Below are 11,453 nucleotides of genomic sequence, written 5' to 3'. Positions count from 1 at the left end.
GGCGGAGAGCTCCCCATGCACGCTCGGGTCCCTCCTCTCTAACTCCAGTCACTATACAAAACAAAGCCAGGGCTGCCTGGATTTCTGCTTCCGGGTCTACGTGTGGTGAGAGCATAAAAACCCCGATTGACGTTCACCCGAATACAGTTAATCCGACCTCTATAGCAAGGGCGTATTTTTGATTAGAGCTTTGGTGGGGACATGTAATGCGTAGCGCGCGAGCGGATTTTTTTTTGGTACGATATACATTTTAAAAAAGCATATTGAGTTACAGTCAGATCCGATTATCCTGATGGCTGGTTCTTCAACCTCCTGAACTGATGATTGTGCATTTGGCCCACATGTGCATTTGCTGCATACAAATTGATAACAACTGATAGGGGTCAGAAAACCTAATTAAGGTAAACATAACATGTCTGCTTTGTTTACGTTATGCAATTCAGTGGGCGGGCGGCGTGAGCCTCGTCATGGCTCAGATCTTCCCAGATAGCAATCTGCCGCTGCCGATATCGGCCCGCCAGCGGATTCTGGGAGGCAATGGTTTGCCTCGTTTGCAATGGTAGGCAAGTCATTGCCGTTAATACGGGATTGTCATGTAGGCCTATTGGGAAATAAAATGCACTTTCAATACTCAATCAATACGAGACGTGATTTTACCATAATGATATTTATGTGCACAGAACTGTAGTGTTGACGGGGGCTCTTGTTTGCGCGCAACCAAACCCAGCAACCCAAAATGACGTCATGATGAACTGGACGGTTTTTATTCGGTCGTTATGATGACGTCCTGAAAAGACGTAAAAAATCCCCTAATCCACACGTTCTGGCCTAGTCCTTGACGTCTCTGAGAGACGTCGCCATGACGTCATTTGGCTTGCTGGGAGGCTAAGGTGAACATTCTATATACAGTACATTGATGCTGGAGGACATGTCGCGTAATATTTACATAGATTTTGGGTGATTATAATTGATATAGGCCTACATTTGATAGTTACTGTATAGTTTTTTTTTCATATTTGCCATATTGTCATGTATGAAAAGACCCAAAATGAACACTAGCAGATTACTTGATTATTATAAGCGAATAATTTAAACAGCATTTGTACTACTGGCTAATGATTCTGGCCCAAGCTTTTTGATCCATATAAGCGGTTGATCACTGTAACCATGATATATAAGCGGTTTCCATTGTTATTGAAATCGGGTGATATTCTGGTCCAGATATGACTAGTCATGGTATGACTTCAATTGGCCCCAATCGGGCTCGCCCAGGTTTCCACTGTAGTTGCAATATGGTGATATTCTGGTCCAGATCTGACTAGTCATGATATGACTTCAGTTGGCCCCAATCGGGCTCATCCGGATTCGTCCGGGTCCGTCCATGCTTTCTGGGAATAGATCTTTCCAACCTGTCACGCAGAGAATTATACGGTTGCTCGATTTCCCACAAATAAAGCTTGTTCTGCGTTTTAGTGTTCATAGATTATGCATTAATTTGAAGAAAAAAAAAAAAATGCGCTTGGGAAGTGTACATTAACGACCAGAGATATCCAGAAAGACTACAGAAAGCTAACACACAGTTTAAAAATTTTGAAAGTGGATTAATGCCGCGTTCCAGGCAACCCGTAGCGGTTTTTCCAACCTTCTACACGTGAAAATGCACTGGAATGGCAGTGTATTTGCTGCCTGAACGGTCCATTCAACCACATACTACTGGTGTAGTCCAGAGAACTCAGGATAACAAGTCGGGAACTTGGGTATCATGCTGCGTTCAAGACAACTCGGGACTCTGGAATTCCCAAGTTGGGAATCCCAACCCCCGACGCCATTGCATTCATGACGATTTTAACTTGGGAGAAAAAGTAATTAACATAACTAGCTAGCTCTGAGCTAGCTAGCTAACGTTAGCTAGCAAAACAGCTGGTTAGCTAATTTCGCTGGTAAAATATCTGTTAAAGTCCACACATTGCTATAATCAGAGATACTGTACATATAATACAAACATATTGCACAATCACACATCAAATTACATGTTAAAAAGTCAATAAACAACCTTATATGTTGTGACGTCAACTCGTGGCTCAAAATGATACCCGAGTTCGCGACTTGTTATCCCGAGTTGGACGAGCGTTCAATTCGTTTTTCACAAGTTGGAGGTCGGGAATTCCCGAGTCCTGAGTTGTCTAGTAGAGAAGGAGATTTGTTAAGAGTTTGTGTACCAAATTATTGCTGGGGACAATTCAGTAGTCTCTGAATATTGATGGGGACATTTCCCCAGCATCCCCCTAAATTCTACGCCCATGTCCTGTAGTCTGGGCTATGCTGTCGGTGGCTTTAGCTTTTTGTATACAACCAGGTCTCTGTTGGCTCTATCTATAGGTTTCTTTATCTGATATAAAACCGTATGTTTATGGGGAACTATGGTCAACAACCTTGATCTGAAAACAACAAAATATGTATATGGGGTCAAAGACGTGACGCTGTTTTTTTTGTGTCCCTTTGGTTAAGTTGACATTTTTTGGGTTAAAAATTCTAAAGGTATAATAAGTAGTATGTGGATTATTTACCCCATCTAGTGTCTAAAGGTAAGAACTGCAACAACACAACGTATTGGTTGCCAAAATGCCAGAGAATGCACTGTTTCAGTCATACTGTGATAAGATCTTCACTCCGAGAGGAACATAACGTTACACTAATCAGTAATCACAATCAAGTATTTCAGAGTGCCATGTTATAAGTTATGTTTATGCTGTAGTGTGGAGATAACGTTAGGTCTGGCTATGCAGATTCCAAGAAAGATAACGATAGCTAGTTAGCTAGCTTACCGGTCTAGTAGAAAAGTAGCCATGTCACCATGCGACTTTATCCCATGAAACTCCATAAAATCCGTCCAACGAGCAAAGGCTGGCCCGATATTTATCCAACTTTTGCTCCTTCTTCGGTCACTGAGCTTTTGAGATTCGTATCGGCGGAGAAGCAGGATGACAAAACTCTACCGTTTTACCAAACATTTAGCTGAAAAGAGTGAGCAGAAGTGGACGGAAAAGCTGCCGTTTTATAGTCGCACACACACTTGATGCTAACCAACATCTATAATGCTGCTAATTCATGGAAGTATAACGTTGCTGGCTACTGCTAATCTCACAGTAGTGAAGCTAGAATAGTACCTGGCAACCCAGCGCGCAGTACCAACGCTGTAATACTATTGGCTGGTATGATATCAACAGAGTGTCATTGTCGGGCCGTCAAAATTTCATAATGTAATAATTTCAGACAAAATATCATTTTTTGTGGAAAAGCAATACTTTTACTCTGCAGCCTTCGCAAAGCCCTATGGATGTATTATTTTTGAAAAAAATGTTTATTTTAATCCACATATAACATATTATACCTTTAAATATTACTTGCATACATTCTTTTCTGACAACCTGCCCTAAAAAGTTGGGGTTTTAATTAATTTTGAGAGAATTATTGAGTAAAAATGGCAAAAATTTCTAAGTGGTGTAGGCTAACCATAAAAACTGAGTACAGAAAAATTCAAATTGCTCAAAAGAGCTGAAAGTCTAAAAAAACAACAACATATAAACTAGTTTGGCATAATCTTACAAAATAACTATTTTAAAGTTAATAAAAGAAGTGGAACTATATTGTTCTGGATATCATAAATAATCCGGGGAATCTTGTCATTCAGGTCAATTTACATAAGTGTCTAGATGATGTAACCACCATATAAGGAGTTTTTTTACAAGACAATTTTGGCGAGAAATGTATCATAGAGAAGGATCCCTCTCTGCTCTTTATGGTTGCATGTCAAGGTTAGTAACTCTCTTAGAAATATTGAGATAATTTGACATTTTAGGGTATGGTCAGATATGATTAGGTTTACATGTCAAATGGTGTAACCAGTGAAATACATTGATTATTGATCTTTATCATAAAAACTAAAAGTATGTTTGAAAGTAGCCAAAGTCAACTAGCTAGCTTTTTTGTCCATGTAAATGCCTGACAAATTAGATTTTTAATGTAAATGTCAAATGGTGTAACCAGTTACACCATTTGACTCAAATATGACTACTATTATAAGTCTTTCTGTTTGATGCTATTTTAGGCAAAGACCAATATTGTATGATGCAGCACAAGGACAACTAGCCATCTTAAGAAGAAATGTTTAGTTTATCAGTCAATTTTATTTATTTTCCAAGTATTCTTTCGAGAAAAGGGGAATTGTCATTTACATCATAGGCAGGCCATGTTATTTGGCCAGACATTCTATGTTGTGTTGAGACTCAGAGATGGCCTGCCTAATAAGTCAGATACTTGTCTGCCATTTCATCATTAATACAATATAATAAATGTGGTAAATGTGGATGGACACTGGGTTGTGTCAAATGGTGTAACCAGTGTTTGTTCATGAAAATATGAAATTATACAGGAATATTAATTATATTCCTATTCCTATCTAAGCATTATATTCTTCTGAAGTGTAACAACATGTTTATTTTGCAATTTTGCCATACATTTCCATAGATTATAACAAAAAACCAAGGTGTTTTCAGCATACCATATGACCCGCTCGATGTTGCAAAACCTGTGAAATATAAACATTTTAGATCACCCTGATAAAATCTATTCTTAGGTAACATGTTGCAGTTGATTATTATTATGAGTACACCTACATAGCCTCCACTCTAGGTTGATAAAATATTGAATATTTACCACTTTTCTCTGGTTACACCACTTAACATTTTCAGGCGCATTTGGTCTTACTTTTTTGGAAAAAAAAGACATAAAACCAACATAAATACAAAATCCACACATTAACACACCAGCAAATGCATGCTTTTAAAACAGTATTTCCCCCAGTTTTTTTTTCATCTTTCCCACCCTTATTTGTCACTGACCAACCTGGATGTGCCAGAACTTTCTTCAACTAAAGTAATTGTCTTTGGAGCCAAAGAAGAATGATTAAAAGTCAGCGCTCAGCTCCAATCAATGCTTAAAACCACACATCTTGGTGTAGTCATGGACTCAGACCTGAATTTCAACAGTTAGCCTACATTAAGACAATTACAAAGTCAGCCTACTATCACCTGAAGAATATATCAAGGATTAAAGGATTTACGACTCAACAGGATCTGGAAAAACTTCAGTAGACTTATATAACGGTGTTATCAGGTCTCGAGTCCTCACTAAGAAAGTGGATCACATCACTCCAGTTTTGAGGTCTTTACACTGGCTTCCTGTCTGTTAAAGAATTGACTGCTGTTGGTTTATAAAGCACTGAATGGTTTAGAGCCAAAATTTCTGATCTGCTGCTACGTTATGAACCATCCAGACCTCTCAGGTCGCCTGGCACAGGCGTGCTTTCTGTCCCCAGAGTTAAAACAACAACATAGAGAAGCAGCGTTCAGTTTTTATGCTCCACATATCTGGAACAAACGTGCAGGTCTGCTGCAACTCTCAGTTCTTTTAAATCAAGATTAAAGACTTTTATTTTTGCCGCTGCTTTTTATTAAATCAAATAATTATTCATTCATACACTGCACAGCAACTTTTAATTCCTGTATTTTATTTTTCCTGCATTTTGTTTTAAATGTACTCTTTTGCATTCCGTTTTATATGACCTTTTATGTGTTTCTTGCCCTTTGTCTTGATGCTTTTAATGTCTCATGTACAGCACTTTGAATTGCCTTGTGCTGAAATGTGCTATAAAAATAAACTTGCCTTGCCTTGAAATCTCAGCAGAGTTCCTGGGACGCGTGTCTGGCTGACAGGCCACTCTCTAACTGACGGGTCACTCTCTGCCTGGCACTGCGTGACGCACAGTTGCGCACACCAGACGCGCCTCTTGCGCAATGCCAATATTGAATGTAGAAGCAATAAAAGAGCATATAGGTCAGAGATAGACCGAAGTCGAAACGCCCAGTCACCACCCACTGTTTGGCTGACTGAAAAATATACCAAATAAAGATTGACAAAAAAACAACAACAAATTCCTCTGTACAAATTGCTCACGTGATTATCGGAACTAAAAGAAATATCGTATTGAGAAACCGGAGTAGAGGTGCACATTCGATGACATAACGACAATAGTTCCTCCTCTCTCTCCGATCATGTCATCGATTGTGCACCTCTAGTCCGGTTTCTCAATACGATATTTCTTTTAGTTCCGATAATCACGTGAGCAATTTGTACAGAGTAGCCTATCATCTCCTGGACGAGCATGCAGCTTCCTCCTACAGATGTGTAGTATTATTGCGTGTCAGCATCACATAGCATGGTTGCTGTGTGTGTGTGTGTGTGTGCGCGTGCGCCTGCTCAGCATCTCTGACTGCTATAATAAAGTGTCATTGCTTCTAAGGTTGGAGCTTCATAATTGTGGTGAGTTAATGGTCTATCCTAGCCCCTTGACAGTAAGGTCCCAGTAGATTTCTATCCCTTGTCTCAGAGGGATTTTTTTTTTGCTCTCAAAACTCACAAGATTTGCATTATGGCGTCCAAAGTATTCCCAGGGGACCTGGGACCCCCAACCCCATCTCTTACCCCCCTTTGGAGGAATTAGACTGCCTCTTCCCTTCACTGTGACACGACACTCAAATCATGTGGAATCATTGGCAACTCTGCATTTAGTGTATGAATACATTATTATAACTACTGATCTTAGTTTACCTATAGACTCTGAATCAGTGACGAGCAGTTTTACCTGAGTGGTGACAGAGTGAGGAATCTTGAATCTTGGTGTCTTCCTGAGCGGTCCGGATACAATCACCGAGGATCTCAGACATGGTTAAATCAGACCAAGACGTGCGAGGATAGACAGGATCAGACAGAATATCAGCCGAGTGTGTGTCTCCGCCGTGAATGTTTGCAGGCTGAATCAGCCTCTAACAGCCCTTCCCGGTCTCATTAAGCTCACAGAAGCGAACAAGTTAGCTGGTGCTTCCTCAGTTGAAGGGCTCTCCAGGGCCTGCGCTTCTACTGGCTTTAATTATGACAGAGCAGGGAGAGGAGCTGTACCACACTCACAAAGATAATTGTGACGGCTAGTCGTGAGGTGAGCTCTCGACACGCAGATGAGTCACACTCATATCATCACTATAATAGGAACTGCCTCAATGACTATCCTAACATCCTTTCACATTTACGGCCATTGAACTGGACAAGATCCTGCATTACTACGAAGCTGTGAACATGACCTTTGTGAAATTTACACATTATCTCTGTATACACCTGTTAACATTACCCCAGTGAGCATACAGGATATTAACATTTCCATTGTGCTGCATGTGTAACTGTTACACACGTCGCCTGTTTTTAAATGACCTCTAAACAGTATCTTTACCTCTGTGTCCATGATCTGGTTTCTTTGCAGAGTCAGTGCCTGCCTCTGATTGGCCCCTGATTCCCCCCTCTCATCCTGAGCACATCTCAGATTCACCATTACATAAGGGTAATGATTCAGTTTCCAGTTTGCTCATTGGTTCCAGCTCCGGTTTCCCCCGCGGAGGTGCACTTCCTGTCGGTCCGCGGGGCCGGGCTTTGTTTACTACTGTCAGAGAGCCGTGTCTGGTGTCGCCAAACTGGGAGAGGGAGACGCTGTCAGACGATTACACTCCTCCCCGGAGCCCTGTACTCGAGAGTCGCTAACGCAGGTGTCCCTGCATTGTGCTCGCTGGGAGCCATGAAACCAATCTCCTTGTGGATGGGCGGCGGGCTGAGGGCAGAGGGAGGCTCTGAGTGACATAGCTTTAGTGGAGCATTTAGGAGCAGACAGGTACATGATGGCGGTGTCATGCTGCAGCCGCACCCTGGGCTTTCTCTGTCTCCCACTCTCTATCACACACACACACACACACACACACACACACACACACACACACACACACACACACACACACACACACACACACACACACACACACACACACACACACACACACGGTTGGAAGAGATTACAATGAATGACTCAGGCTGGCTCTAGACATGATTGTAACACTATAGCAGGTGGATTTGCTACACAGACACAAATGAGAAAACGTTATTGGCCTTTTCCACAGTCTGATTTTATTATATTTACATTTCATTTCAAAAGTAACATAAATAGAAAACGTCTAAATCTAGAGAGAAGTAGAAGCCGGTAGAACCCTAGGAGAATAGATGTCAGTAGAACTTGGGCAGGAGCAGAACCCTCCCAACCCAGCCGAGCGGTCAGGCCCAGCAGCTCTCTCTGAAACCTCTCTCTCTCTCAGGTCTCACACTGGTCTCTCTCTCAGGTCTCACACTAGTCTCTCTCTCAGGTCTCACACTGGTAACTCTCTTTGTGGTCTCATACTGGTCTCTCTCTGGTCTCACACTGGTACCGTTCTCTCTGGTTTCACACTGGTTTCTCTCTGGTTTCACACTGGTCTCTCTCTGGTCTAACACTGGTTACTCTCTGGTCTCACACTGGTACCTCTCTCTCTGGTCTCAAACTGGTAACTCTCTCTCTCGTCTCAAACTGGTACCTCTCTCTCTCTGGTCTCAAACTGGTAACTCTCTCTCTGGTCTCAAACTGGTAACTCTCTCTCTGGTCTCAAACTGGTAACTCTCTCTCTCTGGTCTCACACTGGTACCTCTCTCAGTCCTGCTCTTCAGACACCTCATGAACATCACGTTGCCATATGACTCCATGTAACTGTCACATGACGAGACCTCTAGAAAGGAAGCATAGCTGAAAACATATTGCCTTCACTCACCTCGGAATCACCTTTAGAAAGCACATTTACAAGTTATCAATATCACGTCAGTCCATGTTGTCAGGAAAACCGTCATTTTGAGTTCAGAGGATATCCCAGTCTTACCAACACATCGTAGAACACTGAGAAATGCTTCAGATACCCAGTCGGAAGGCCAGTTAGTACCTTATTAGTATACAAAAGAACTGACAGATTCACACCAAAGAGATAGAAAACCGAGGCCCCAATTTGAGAGGTATACAGTACAGATCAGAAGGAGTATATTGTATAAAAACATTTTTTCTCGGAGAGAGAGATGGCTCCTGTTCAGCAATTACAGTATGATGCTCGGGTTTACAGAGGTGGTTTGATGACCAACCTGGTCTGACACCTCTGTGTTCTCAGACAGAATGTTCAGCGGGCTAATACAGTCTTGTGAAACCCGGGTTCGATTCCATCACTGGGGGCTGGGAGTACAGAGGAGGGGTGGGAGTGTGTGTGTGTTTGGGGGGGGGGGGGGGGGCTCCTGGTTAGTCTAGAATTTTGGCGCTGTTCTGTCCATTACACAAAAACACAACGTTTCAGTCACAGTGTACACTCTATAACACACGCACACACATGCACGCACACACACACACACACACACACACACACACACACACACACACACACACACACACACACACACACACACACACACACCTACCTCTGCCTCCTTCCTCATCCCACTACCCTAACTAGCCGACAGGGCTACCCCCTGACTCACTGTACACAGTTAGAGGAAAACCAACGCCCACAGACATATCATCAATTAGTAGTCAACGATAAAAAGAGAAAACACTGTCACACACATTAAAAAATGTCTAAAGTTAAAAGCAGTTACCATTTTAATTTTTGTTTTCCTCTTTGTCGTCAGACGAGACTCGACACTGTCTTATAAAAGCACAAAACTCACACAACCTTTTACAGAGCAGGGTGGGCTAGCAGGCTAGCTGTGTCCTGGCTAGCAGGCTAGCTGTGTTATGGTTAGCAGGCTAGCTGTGTCCTGGTTAGCAGGCTAGCTGTGTCCTGGCTAGCAGGCTAGCTCCCCCTCTAGCTAGTCTGGGATGGATCCAGAGATTAAATACGTCACAGAGTCGACACCTCATGCAAACACAAACACTGCTGTTTCCTCTAGAGAAAAAAGTCAAGAATGTCCACATCTGAGGTCCTGGCAGACAGTACATAAATATGTCTCTCTGGACAGACAGAGGCAGTTGTTATCTGATCACCAGCAGGCTCAATCAGACATCTCTGCTGTCTACAGTTCTTGGCACTTTCAAGACTAATACATCCATGTTGAGGGAGGCTGTGTGTGTCGCATGCAGAAGTCTGATGCGCAGACAGCTCATCCAGTGTGTCTTGTTGAACAAAAACACAGCCTAACTACAAGTAGAAAGGAGGGAGATAGCTAGGACTACTACTGATGACTACAGTCTAATTGATCAGGTATTGATCATTCAATGACCAGTTATTGATCAGGTATTAGAGGTATTCCTCAGGGGGAAGATTACTGTCCGATCAGGTTAGTCAGAATACACTGACACCCACTAGGGGTCAGTTAGAACAGTCAGAGCAGAATAGAACACAGGTCGTCAGCGTTCCAACGGTTCCATGTTTTCACAGAATCTTGATCCAGCGGGGCGTGGTCCAGGGAGATAGTATTGGTTCCCTAATGTGTCAGTCATCAGGCTGTCAGACAGGAAAGTACAGTGGTTCTGTAGATATCCTGTGGGGACCGTGTAGAACCACACAGTGGCGCTGTTGCTCCAGCAGACTGTCTGTCCCAGTCTCTAGCTCACTGAGGCAGGCAGACAGACAGACCGATCGCCGCACACACACAGACAGACAAAAGGACATCCAGTGTGTTTGTGTTCGAGTCTTAGTGTTAGTGAGCCTCTGGCCCAGCACACAGTCCGACTGGTTTGTAAGACACTATTATGTTTAAGACATTAACGAAAAGGAGACGCAAAGTTAAAACAGTAGCTTAATGTTGTCTGGTTGGTAAGGCAGCCACACTCGTTACTTTGACCTGTGAAGAGAGCAGAGGAGGGAAGATGGAGTCAGTGAGGCTTGGATGTTACCTGGGCCCAGACCTTTGAATTCCCACCCCACCGAGTTGACTGATTCGTGGTCTGTCATCGTGACATGAAACAGCGGTTTCTCGGGTAAATATCTGTCCAATTGAGTGCCGCGGGGGACTAACGACTAGCCAATCAGCATCACGGGCAGGACTAACGCCGTTGTCAGGGCATTAGTCGTCGTCTACTACTGCCGTTGGCCTGTAGTGATTGGTTAGGAAAAATCGAATCCCCCTCCCCCACGGAAATCAGAGTGGAGCCAATGTCAGACTGAAGATGAATTGAAACGAGCCGACAGTTCTGTCTGATATAGGCAAGCGTGGCTGGACTTGACAAACTTCACAGCCACATCAGGACCATCTACTCATCTACACACATCACATACTAATACGACCCATTACAAGGCTTCACGAGGAGTAGGAGGAATGGGAGGAGAGGAGGAGGTAGGACAGGAGAAGAGGAGAAGGAGGAGGGACGAGGAGGAGGTAGGAGAGGAGAAGAGAGGGAGGAGAAGGAGGAAGGGGAGGAGAGGAGGTAGAGGGGGAGGAGAAGAGGGGGGAAGGAGAACCATTCCTGGTCTCCACAGAGCACTGTCATCCCTGTCACCCCAACCTATAAA

This window comes from Borostomias antarcticus (assembly GCF_949987555.1).
Source record: "Borostomias antarcticus genome assembly, chromosome: 19".
In the NCBI taxonomy this organism is placed as follows: Eukaryota; Metazoa; Chordata; class Actinopteri; order Stomiiformes; family Stomiidae; genus Borostomias; species Borostomias antarcticus.
Note: the sequence above shows the minus strand (reverse complement) of the source record.